General features: G+C 35.1%; 1 protein-coding gene and 1 long non-coding RNA gene across 3 annotated transcripts in view; one reads left to right on the top strand and one right to left on the bottom strand.

The window, feature by feature from the left end:
- LOC311291012 (GTPase IMAP family member 8-like) overlaps positions 1-12,509 on the bottom strand; it is a gene marked incomplete at its 3' end in the record, with an annotated part of 32,007 nt that extends 19,498 nt beyond the window's left edge. Inside the window, exon 1 of the mRNA XM_084409826.1 lies at positions 12,357-12,509. The remainder of the gene's footprint in view (positions 1-12,356) is intronic.
- LOC311291565 overlaps positions 1-12,901 on the top strand; it is a 116,774-nt gene that overhangs the window by 51,711 nt on the left and 52,162 nt on the right. The gene's annotated exons all lie outside the window — the stretch shown is intronic.

Genomic DNA, 12,901 nt, shown 5'->3' with positions numbered 1-12,901 from the left:
TAACTTTATCATTATGAATATAAACAACTAACATGGCTGTTAGTACTCACTATCGATTCTTCCATGCCTCTTCCCCTCCTCGAGTCAAAGGGGTGTGCGCATGTGGGCAGCTCCTGTAGCTGCGGGGGTGGTAGCCATGGTAGTGAGGGAGAGTGACAGTCGGCCAGCCAATCATTTCATTCGTTCTGAATGGAAATAAGTAGCTGTGTTTATTGCGCCCTGAGAGTACTACAGACACTCGATGTTTATACTCTCTTTTTCAGAGTACTTACATTTGAATTATGTATTGGTATATAAAGACAGTTTAAACAAATTTGGGAAAAAGTTTTTTTTTTTAAACCTGCCTATAGGTATACCCCACCTTTAACTCTCTCCTAGCCTCTTTTGATCTCAAATGACTCATCACCACAGGTACTCACAAATCAGGCAACTAACTGGACCTGGTTTACACACGCAACTGCATCAAAGACAACATTCTGGTGAAATTCTGATGAAACCTGCGCTCACTTTCTCCCTCCCATCTTTCCTCTTCTTTGTCTTCCTTCTCTTCCCTCACCCAGGGCAGCGAGGAGGAAATGGTGCAAATCAAAAGACACATCTGACCTGAGTATGTATCAATCTCTCCTCTCTTCCTTTTCTGTTGATGTTCATGCGGCAAAATCTTCATATTTCCACAACAAGATCAACAGCTCCTCCAACACACGATCACTCTTAAAGACATTCACCTCTCTCCTCTGTCCACTTGAATCCTATCTCACAGGTCCTTCAGGGTCGCATGGAGATGGCGAGGTAAGTCCAAATCTACAGAAAGGCCTACATAAGAGTCTGCACAAAGAAGTGATACAGAGGTGGGCAATATCAAGAGACAGCCTCTGCTAAGCCATTTTTTTAAATTATTTTTTTTAAGTTGTTGTTTACAGGTTTTAATGATACAGGTAGATTTTAACTTATCACTATATTTGAGTAGCCTTGGAATAAAGGAAATAAAAGTTTTGTAAGTCAATTTGCTGATATTAAATCATTACACAATTTGTGTGTTAATATGACACATCTATTTTGTTAAATTTGTCACAACATTTTGTCCCTGAGCACACACACTACATGTGTTAAAACACATTTTTAACACATCTCTTTTGCATCACACCGCATCATGTTGCTTTCTTGAGCACCTGTATATTTTTTTCTTTTCTTTTTTTGCACGATTTTCTGTTCTTTTTCCTTCAAAAAATATTGTGGAAAACTGATGTTTTAAAATAATATGCAGAGGAAAACCAAGTCCTATGTTTGGTGGACCCTTTGTGTTACATACCTTAGTATTCTAAAGTATTTCGATTAAGTTACAAAAGTAAGTTCTATAATCTATTTTTTTTTTTACAAATTACGTTTTAAAGCCTGTATTGTGTAATCTGTAGGCATTGTTGTGTAATCTGCTCATGTCCTGTCATTGTTCTTGCCGGTGGTTTTCCAGTTCTCTGATCCTGTGTTTGCATCCTGCCTTGTGTGTATTTACTTTTACTGAGCTATTTCTGGCTCTATATTCTTACTCTTTCACAGACAGACCGGTTCTGCCTGTTGCAGTCTTCGTGCTACACTGTAAACCTGAACAGTACTACTAACCTATAAAGATTGAGAACACTTTAATTAAAGTCTGTTATATATGTGGCGAGACGCGGAGGGATTAAAAACTGACAACTAGCGACTGCTCCATCCTGGAATCTTGCCAGGGACAATACTAAATGAAATTTCCTAATTAGGCAACACAGGTTAGCTCACAGTGAATCGGCAGGAGATGTGGATATGAAAGAAAAATATAATTTTATTAAGATAAGAAAAGACTTTACAAAAGCACAGAGAAAGAACCATCAATAACATATATCCAAATACACAAAGAGCGACCGGAGAAGTCAGGGACATCTGAGTTTTAGGGTAAAGAAGCCGAGGCGTGACAGCAGGGAATAAAGGGCACAATAAGTCCTCCACGGCAAGTCATCATTCCCATACACCTGTGCATCAACACTCACACACACACATACAAGTACACACACCACTCATAACACAGCACTCGTGATGAAAAGACTGCCACCAGCAATCCACCCAGTGTTAAATTAACCCTTCTCAGTGTACATATGTGTCCACACTACAGGGTGTCAAAATTAACACTGAAGCAGTGTTGAAGTTAATGAGATAATTAAGTGATTAATTAAGTGATGATTTGAGCATTATTGAAGACACCTGATGTTAACAAGCAGAATCATTGAAGGAAAGAGAAACAAGAAGAACAGAAAAAAGAGAAACACAAGAACTACTGACTTCGAGCCATTATACATTATTGCATTTAATATTACCAGCCTGTCTACTTAGCCACCAGTGCATCTATGGTAAAAAAAAAAGTAAAAAGTACACTGTCAGAAATAGGGGTACAGTAGGAGTCCATTTCTGTCCCCCAAGGTACAATCTACACTAACGTACCCATAGGGCTTATTATTGGACCTCAAGGTACATATATGTTCCCAAGCATTAAAAGGTACATACATGTACCTTTTCTTTTAAAGGTTAAGGTACAATACCTAAAGACAGCCTCTGCTAAGTAGTTTTTTTAAAGGTTTTAATGAAACCTTAATCATTTAAGGTAGATTTTAACTTATTACTTTATTTGAATAGCCTTGAAATAAAGGAAATAAAAGGTTTGTAAGTCAATTTACTGATATTAAATCATAACACAGCAAAAACTCCAGTATTAAATGAACTCTCCTGGGAGTTTAAACGACTACATACTCAAGAGTGTTAAAGTGTTAAAATATGAGTGTTAAATTAACACTCAAGACTGTTAAAGTTAATGAGCAAATTAAGTGATTCATTGAGTGATGATTGACTATTATTGAAGACACCTGATGTTAACAAGCAGAATCACTGAAGGAGAAAATCTCATTTTTTAAGTCACCGTTATGGTGATCGGTGTTTGCATTAGTTGGGTTCTTGATCCTTAAAATGTTAACATTCGATTTTGTTTGGCTGTTGTATATGAGTTATAACTGCCAGATGAACAACGAGAAATGGTGATTAGGTGGTGTTGGTTAAGTTTTGACATAATTATAATTAGACCTAAATAACTGAACTCATTTAACCCTCTGGGGACCAAAAACGCGCCTGCGCGTTTTGCTCGTTTTTTTTTTTTAGCAATGAAAAATAAACACAAAATGCTCTGTTAATTTTGATCTTTCATTTTCGTGTAATACATCAATCGATCCTGTTCAGTTTCTATTTTTTTTCTGTATACTCACAATAAAAATAAAGTGTTTTGCTTTTTGACAAATAAAGAAAAATTAACATGATGCTATTTCTGCCTTCTCTCTGTCAGTAAACTCCCATTTGAAACGCGTTCGAAAATGATCTATAACTCCGCGAAAATTCAGTCAAACAGGCAAACAGACCCACGGGCATAAAGCTTGAGATCGCAGCTTTTAAATGAAGTAATTTATATAAAAAACAAATATTATCAGCTTCTGTAATCTGTATAAAAAGAGAGCGACTCCAGTCGAACTCATTACAAGCCATTCAAAAGTAATTTGACCACTCCCCGGAGAGCGCGTGCTATTCAAACGCAAATTCTGAGAACCATTTCAGTCTGTGAAACGCCCCCACATCAGCTGTAAACAAAGAGGCATAATATAGCCTACCTTATGGAGAAAAGTTTCCGTGCTGATATGAGGAGCAATATGAGGAGCAGATCCCGCTGAGGAGTGAGGTAGGCTAAGTTATCCTTTCTCAAGTGTTAATGTGGAATAACGTTATGGAATAACGTTAGTGTAGGCCTATGTAAACAAAAAGATGAATCGTGTTTCTATAATATGAATCGCGTTTCTGTGAGATGAATGAAGGGTACATATTTGTAAAGACTGTTTAGCCTAAATATGAATCGCGTTTCTGTGAGATGAATGAAGGGTACATATTTGTAAAGACTGTTTAGCCTAAATATGAATCGCGTTTCTGTGAGATGAATGAAGGGTACATATTTGTAAAGAGTGTTTAGCCTAAATATGAATCGCGCGTCTGTGTGTGAAAGAATAAACTGCTTTGCTATAGCCTACTGAGATGAGTAAAAATCGACTGAAATATGTTGAAATAAAATGTATTTGTATAAGCAACGTATTAAACTGCAAATTAACATTTATAGGCTATGCCCTAATATTTCATAAAAACAACGTTACAGTCAGGCGAAGTATGAAAGACAACATTTTGTTGACTAGATTTGGGTACAGTTTTTACTGTAGAATATACTGTCACATCAAATAAGCTTTTCTGCTCATATATATATATATATATATGTGATGCGATCTGGGAAAACCCACCACATGGTGAAATTTTACCTATTACAGGTTTTGATATCATATGGATGCTGGTATCAAGCCCTTTCCAAATCTGTTTTTATTTTTATCATAGCTTATTGGTAGCAGAAGTTATGTTTATCTGAAGTCGGCCAATCTCTATGATTTTCTGGAACGGAATTTTGAGAAAAACAGGTTTAAATAACTGTCACCGTTGAGACGCGTCCATCTCGCGATTGTTATGAAACTGCGTGACGTTATAGTTTAAACAGGATTGGCGCGAAATGCGCACTATACACATTCACTGTACATGTATGTGGTTTATTTTAAAGGTAAACTATCTTTGTAGTGTTACGAGACGGACAGGTGTATGGGATATACGGCGATTGTTTTGTTTTTTTCACCTCTGCCGGGCGTTAATGGTCGCATAGAATGCATTAGAGAAAGAGAGTATTTTCAGCTTGACACTATAAATCGCTGTTTTTCTGCACTAAACAAGGGAATTTTGCCAAGATATTTTCAGAGATAAGAGAAAAGATGTTATAGAATAATAATTTAATGGAAAAAAAAATTTGACAAAAAAACTGACATTCAAACTATTTTGGAATTTACTGAAAACGGCCCAGCGCGACATCCGACGGGTTTTCCCAGATCGCATCACATATATATATATATATATATATATAAAAATACTATTTTGTCAAAAATAAAGTCATAGACTAAGATGTTCCAATGTTGGCTATATTCAAACTAATGAATACATATGATAAAATGTAGGCCTATAATCTTTTTTTTTTTTTTACAAAGAAAGAGTACTTTTTTGCAGAAATATTGCTGAAATTGTAATTATTGTTGTAATTGTAACCTTTTTAATAAAATAGCAAAACATATTTACAAGAGAGATGTAAGCAAAATCTTAAATGGTCAATATAAGTCTTCTTCAAAATATATATTTTGTCCTTGCATTGTGGCTCAGTCAGTGTCACACCTGAATGAATGGCTAATTATGCAGAGTCATTATGCAGAGTGGGTGGGACTGGGTAATCTAAGGTGTAAACTACTCCTCCTCCTCGCATATTGGCTTTCCAAGCAAAACCTGTTTTACACCATTTAAATCAATGTATTTTTTTTTGTGAACGATAAAGCAAGACTATTTTCACATAATTTTGAAGCTAGAACTCGAAGAGACAACATCCATTAGTCAAAAGTCTTGTGGGCACATATTTTGCATGAGTTTTGTGGTCTTAATTCAGCAACTTTCATTTTTATTTTTTTAAATAACCACGCATAAACATTATTCTCTTAAAAATACAAACATCTACATACATGTTGCTCGCATATTATGGTAGGCCTGTTTGTGCTATATAGAGTGAATTTACACCTTTGCCATTAACATGTTTATAAATAACTGAAAAAAGCACAAATGTCAGAGCATGTCAGAACATCTCAAGGGCCCCAAAAACAGCTTGGTCCCCAGAGGGTTAAAGTCTGATCTCTGACTTAAATGTATATTGTTGATTACAGCATCACTGTGATTCTACAGCATGAGATAAAGAATTTTCTAAATAATCTAAAGGATTTCTTAAAAGTTGTTCTGATAAAACAAATCTTTCTTTTAGGCGAGTAGTATGAAGCTGCAGACTCCCGCATTCTCAGACCCCTCGTTTTTCGAGACAGCGCCTCCTATCAAATTGGATCGGATAAACATGTGAAGAACTTATGCCGAAACGTGAGTAGGCTATCATCAATTTTATTTAGCGAATCATACTCATTCGATTTCTTTTTTAATCAAACTACTTTATAGCTCATCAATACACCAACATATGAATAGTCCATTTAATATTTGTAAAGATAGTCTGTAACAAAATTTGAGCCGTTAATGTATGTTTTTTCGCCTTTTTTGCCCGAAAATATTTTGATAGCTAACGTTAGCCTTTAACCTTGGACTTTTTGTGGACAAGCCATTGTAAAAATTTTATAAAAATTAGTTGACATTAAAGTAGACCAATTAAATACATTAAGTGTGTTAATATCAAAGAATGTCATCATTAATTATTTAATCAGATTTACCGTTTGACCTTTTTTTTTAAATTACCGGACCTTTTCTCCTAAAACTATAAATTGAATTAACGTTAATTAATGCCGGAGCAATTATTTTACTTTATATAATTTATGTAGACTACTTAAATTAATTCTTATAAAACGTAAGTATTAAAATGAATCAATATTAATTTAACTGTGATATGAGGTTGTTGCCAGCCATTTACAACTCATACAATTGCCTAATAATCAAATTTACTATGCCTTCACTATGTATTAACAATATTTTTGACAATGGCATTCATCTTTTATTTTAGTGAAGTAGAGGAATTTGACAGCGTTTGCAAAAATGAAAAAAGAAGGAACATTCGCCTGCCAGAAAGTAATTATTTTACCTTATGCATTTACATTACATTTATTCATTTAGCAGACGCATTTATCCAAAGCGACTTATAAATGAGGAGGTTTTTTTAATGCAATTGAAGACGAAAAGTAAAGTGACTAACACAATTCTTTCTTCCTTTTTTCTTTGCTTTGTCCTGTTTACAGCAAGATGATGTTTAGGTGATCGTTAAATAAAGTACATAATTGTTTATTATTGCTGTTTTGTCTATTCTTTTTTGAGTTTTGCTTTGCATTCAAAATATCAAAAAACAAGTTTTGTAATGCTAGCATGGTATAATGTTAATTGGACCATTACAAGGTTGAACTGAAAGAAAATTTGGAATTTGAATTAAAAAAAAACATTGTAGCAATATAATATCACATAATATTTTTCAGAAGATAGTTCATTCTGTAGGCCAGGGGTGGGCAACTTCGGTCCTGGAGGGCCACTGTCCTACAGAGTTTAGCTTCAACCCTAATCAAACACACCTGAACAAGCTAATCAAGGTCCTCAGGATTACTAGAAAATTACAGGCAGGTGATTTTTTCAGGGTTGGAGCTAAACTCTGTAGGACAGTGGCCCTCCAGGACCGAAGTTGCCCACCCCTGCTGTAGGCTAATTGTATCCCTTCCATCAGTAATTTTCTTTCAATTACACCCACGCTCAAAAAATAACTACTGGGTAATTTGTTAGTCAGAGAACACAATGAGTTTTTTGGCACATGCATTAACCCTTAAAGACCGATACGGCCGCCCGCGGCATAAAATAACTATCGTTCTAAAATGTTTAATAACTTTTGAGTCGCTAATCCAATCTGTATGCTTTAAAGTGCACCGTAAAGATGAGATTCACAGCTTTCCCGTGTTATCACGGGTGTCTCTGTTGGTCGTTCATAGGCTGCGTAGTGCCGCTGATTGCGTCATCAAAATCTGCAGCAGTGATTCGTCAAGGAAACACATGTGGTTTCTTTCTCTGAGCCAAACAGGAACGATTGTTGATGCTTAGTCCCACCCCCATGCCCAGATTCGTCCAAACGGTCATCAACTCAACCAACAAACATAGTGATTGGTGATTTTAACAACCAATCACGTTTCTTTATACATTTTTAACAAACGCAATGCATTGAAAATACGCATGAAAACTAACGGATGCAAAGTTTTTGACCATAGCGCAAAACATGAAAGAGTATAAAACACGAAAGAGCATAAAACACGAAAGAGCATGAGCATGTAAAAAAAACAGCAGTACAAATCGGAGGATGTGTTAGAATTGATTTTTTTTTAAACGAGTCGTTAGACCTGGTGGAACCTTCCGATTCAGAACATTGTTTGAATCATTTGCACTGTTTATTTATCTATTTGTATTTAGTTTGTGAAGATTATTTGCACTATTTGTTCATTAGCACTCAGTATATTACCCTCAATGAACCATTTCTTCATTTGCACTGTTTATTTCTTTTTGTATTTAGTTTGTGAAGATTATTTGAACCATTTGTTCATTTACACTCTGTATTTGTATTGTTAGTATTTATAAAGTAAAGTAAATAGAAATGTTGTTATATTACAACAGAACACTGAAGCAAACATTTTTCTTCAGAAAATTATATTATAATTTGAACATTTTCTATTTACTTTACTTCCTGAACTTATTTGGACACATCTACATTGTCAGTAAATGTAATACACCTGTTTTTACTCAAAAACGCCTAGAATAATATTATAATAAATGGCTATAACTTGCTGAGGGATTGTTACATGTAGACAAAATTTCATCTGGAAGTCTAAAACAACCAAGTCTAACTTTCTAAAAGAAAAAAACAAAACTTCAGGAAGTTCTGTTTGAGTTCACACTGAAAACACCACATTTTTTGCTGCCGTTTTTCTTAAAATCCTGTTAATTTCATAAATTCTCTGACAAAAGAAATGTAAAACTGGGACTTTAAATGAGCTAGCTGGAAACTTTAGGTTTTCCTGTTTAAAATGATATATGGCACTTGATGCTTGCTGCTAGAATGGGTTAGAAAAACAAAGAAAAGTACAGGTGAGTCAGGCGCCCCAAAAATGTTCTAGGTCTTTAAGGGTTAAGCAGGAAACGCAAATATTTATTTGGATAACTTTAAATTAAACGAGACCGTAATATTGCATCCTATTGTTTTCAATGGCATTTGGATAAGGGTGTTATACATCTTCTGAACAGCAGGAGGCGCTGTCTCGAAAACCGAGGGGTCTGAGAATGCGGGACTCTGGGTGCGGGACTGTAGCTGCAGTAGGCTCTGAGTCTGCAGCTTCATAATATTGTTTAAGGCACACACAGACATTAAGAATCAGTGCATGAATCTCAACAATGGTGACAAACAGAATATTCAATTAGGGAAAGGAAATTAGTAAACACAATTCAGATTATAATTTATTCATACCGCAATGCATGATGGGAGCCATGAATGAGTTTTGATTGGTGGCACCCAGAATGCACTGCAACATGCTTTATTATTGTCACCATTGTTGAGATTCACAGGCTGATTATTGATGTCAGTGTGTCTACATAAAGTAATTTTCAAAGTCTTTTTATCAGAAGTATTTTTAAGAAATATCTTGGATTATATTGAAAATGCTGAAAACCATTTGCTGTAGAATTGCAGTGCTGCTGTAGTCAACAAGGTAGATGTAACTCTCTGAATGACATTGGTGATTCAGGTCAAATTATGATTATGTCAAAACATAACCAACACCACCTGATCAACTTTTCTCTTTGTTTATCTGAGAGTTACAACTCAGATACAACAGCCAAACAAAACCTAAAGCAACATTGTTTCGGCCCAGATCCGGCCCACATCTGGCCCACATGCAGTGTGGAATGACGGCACTTGAGTGGACCGCTCCTGTTTGCCAGATCTGGGCCACAAGCAGGCCATAGCAATGCCACATGTCAGCCAAGAGCAAAGAAATAAACCAGAACTGGACCTTATCTGAGCCACAAAGTCTGTGTATATTAAATATGAAGTCATCTCAGCCTTAATAAGCCTGTTAACAAGCAGAATCACTGAAGGAAAGAAGAGAACAGAAAAAGAGATGAGCAGAAACACAAGAACTACAACTGACTTCAGCCACAGCCTTAGATGAAATCAACTGAAGAGAAAAGAAGACATGAAGAGTTTGGTTCCAAAACACGATAAATCCATTTAGATTAATTTGAGTAAAAATGTGTTTTCTTTACCAAGAATGTGGCAAGATGAAAACCACTATTTTCTGTTTCAAACTTTCACATAGCATCTTTAGGTTATAATAACAAAAAAAATTCAAATCCAGATTTTGATTTTCAAAGATTTATTATAAAAACTGATCATTTTTTCCCCAAAATGCAATAAATTCATGACACTTTTTTTTCAAAATGCAATTAATCCATTGAATCAATATAAAAGTTATTTTTCATATTGAAACTGTTGAAAATACACAACAAAATAAGTTGATCCACATATGACAGCCTCTGAACTCGGTCAATATCTTATTACAGGCACTGGACTAAAAATACATTCAATCAGCCATCGCTGGGAAATACCTCCTGAACTTTTTTGACGGCGATCATCTGTAAAATGGCTTGGTCCTGCTCGGTTTTCGTTGACTTTGAGTAAAACAACTGAAAGTTTTTCAAAAGATCCCCTGGGGTTAACGTGTCAGCGTGACTGAAGTTTGATGCTGTCGTGTGAGAACAAGCAACAGTCGGCATTTTTCCTCCTCCCGCGTGCCTCGTCTTCTTAATCTCCTCACGTAAATGATTATATTTCGATGGCTTACGTTTCTTCCCTACCGCAGAAACCACCACAGGTTCATCAATGCCGTCAAAATTATAAAAAAATTTGTTTGATTGTTGATCAAAAAGTACAAAGTAGATAGGAAAAACTAGGATGCCGGGTGTATTCAGAGCGCCACCGTTACTGTTTACAATGCGTGGAATGGTGCGCTGTGATTGGTTGAGCGGATTTATCGCATTCTGCAGAGAAAGGAGACTGGCGTTTGTCGCGGTTTGGAAAGAAAGGGAGAAAACATGACAGAATAACACGGCGGATATCGCATTTTACGTAAAATTTAAAATTGACTTTTCAATACCGACCCTATACAATACTGATTTTTGCGGGAACTCTTTTTTTTTTTTAAATGGCGTTTATCGCGTTTTGGAACCAAACTCTTCACATTAAATCTGTGAAGATCTCAGCAGAGGAGGATTAAACAACTCCACAAACAGCATTACCAGCTTCACTTATTACTAACCAGACTGACTTTATTTCTGTCAGACGTCTACAAAAGGTTTATTGGGAATTAACAGAGGATTAACTCTAATGGGTTTCATTTGAAGTCACCATAACAGTGATTAGTGTTAACAAAAGTTAAAAATACAATGGGCAAGTGCCCGACTAAAGCAGACACTAGATAGTGATTTTTCACCTTCAGTGATTCTGTTTGTTATCATCGGGTCACGGGTGTTTTCAATAATGGTAAATCATCACTCAATTAATAACTGAATTATCTCATTAACTTCAACACTGCTTCATTGTTCATTTAACACTCTTGAGTGTGGAGTCAAATACACTCCCAAGAGAGTTAATTTAACACTGGAGTTTTTGCTGTTTGTGCTGAAATGCTCCTCATCACTGTAGTTAGTTAGCGCCTGCACCATCATAAGAGTGTTTGTTCAATAAACTTCATTCATTGTGTCAATAATAATCTCCCACTGATGCTGTACAGATATAAGCCTATGTTATAGCAACAGATATATAAAGCCTTTATTAAAGCAACTCAGTCCAGTTTGAAGCTTGAAGCTTATTTTAGAAGCTGTTTGATTCTCAGATGGACTTTATTAGCAAAAAGGAAATCAAAAGTGCATTCAACCTAATATCAGATCAATTCACATCCATCATTACAAGTTTCTCTGGTAATAGGGAGTCTCTCTAACAAGTGTTATCTATAACAAGTGTTATCTTTGTGACAAGTCACAACAAGCATATGAAAATGCTTGATAGAGAGCAACTATAGAGAAAAACATACAAATATATCTTATTTATAATGTAAGTGATTATTAAATTAATACAAAATTGTTAAGCATATGATGCAGCTTTACAATGGATGTTGGCTCCTCCAACTCCAAAGAGATTATTGGAGCAAGTTTTACAAGAAACCCCTAGTTCAGTTTTCCTACTACAACATTTCACGTTTGATTCAACATGTTACTTGCAGTTTCTTTGTAATTATTTGTGAAATTTACTAGCAATTTCTAAATGAAAATATTCAAAATGAATCCCACATCTTTTTTTTTTTCTTTTTTTTTTTTTCAGTTCACGGACACAACAATGCAATACAGAGCGGTTTCATAAATGTGACGTGTCATGTGAAGTTCAAAAACTTCTCTAGTTTTACAAAGGATTTTGTCCAAGAATTCTGATTCCCGCTGAAGTCAGAGGACCAAAAAATTCAAAAAGAAGATTGACCCAAACATCATTACATACAATCTATTAAAAGTTAAAATGTGAAAGTAAAATATTCAAACTGGACTATTTCTGAAAAAAAAAAAAAAAAAAAGACAAACAAAATGTAGATATTGAACATAATACATACCTTAAGCGAATCCTTGACTAAAATAAACAATGAAAGCTGAAGGATTTTCGTCCCAAAAGCTGCTGGTTGTAGACTGAGAGAGCGTTGTCAGCTTTAATGTGTGAGACAGATACTAAGAAACATGCAGGGAGGAGCGTTACTGAAATATGAACTAAACTGAGCTGAGGGAGGAGTGACTGATGTCAACCATTTATAGGAGCGAAGGTTCTTGACTTTCCTTTGTCACAATTTTTGTCACAGTATTTCCTTTCCAGATTTACTTCTGTTATGTGTAGCAAATTAGCTCAAAATAAATGTTAGTAATCAATCATAACTTGTGATAATTAATTATGTTAATTAATTATGAATATTTGGATCAGTTAATAGAATTAATTTAATGTAGTAAAATTAATATTACAATCAATCAACCTGTTTGTCCCGTGATCAATCAGTGTTTATTGTTCATTAATTCTAAGATATATTCATTTCCGGGGGAGGGAAATGTCTTTCTTACTACTAAGTAAGAGCCTGTAGTCAAAATCTAAATAATGAAATAAACTTTGTTG

This window comes from Rutilus rutilus, assembly GCF_951802725.1.
Source record: "Rutilus rutilus genome assembly, chromosome: 1".
In the NCBI taxonomy this organism is placed as follows: domain Eukaryota; kingdom Metazoa; phylum Chordata; class Actinopteri; order Cypriniformes; family Leuciscidae; genus Rutilus; species Rutilus rutilus.
This window is presented reverse-complemented; position numbering and strand designations above follow the sequence as displayed.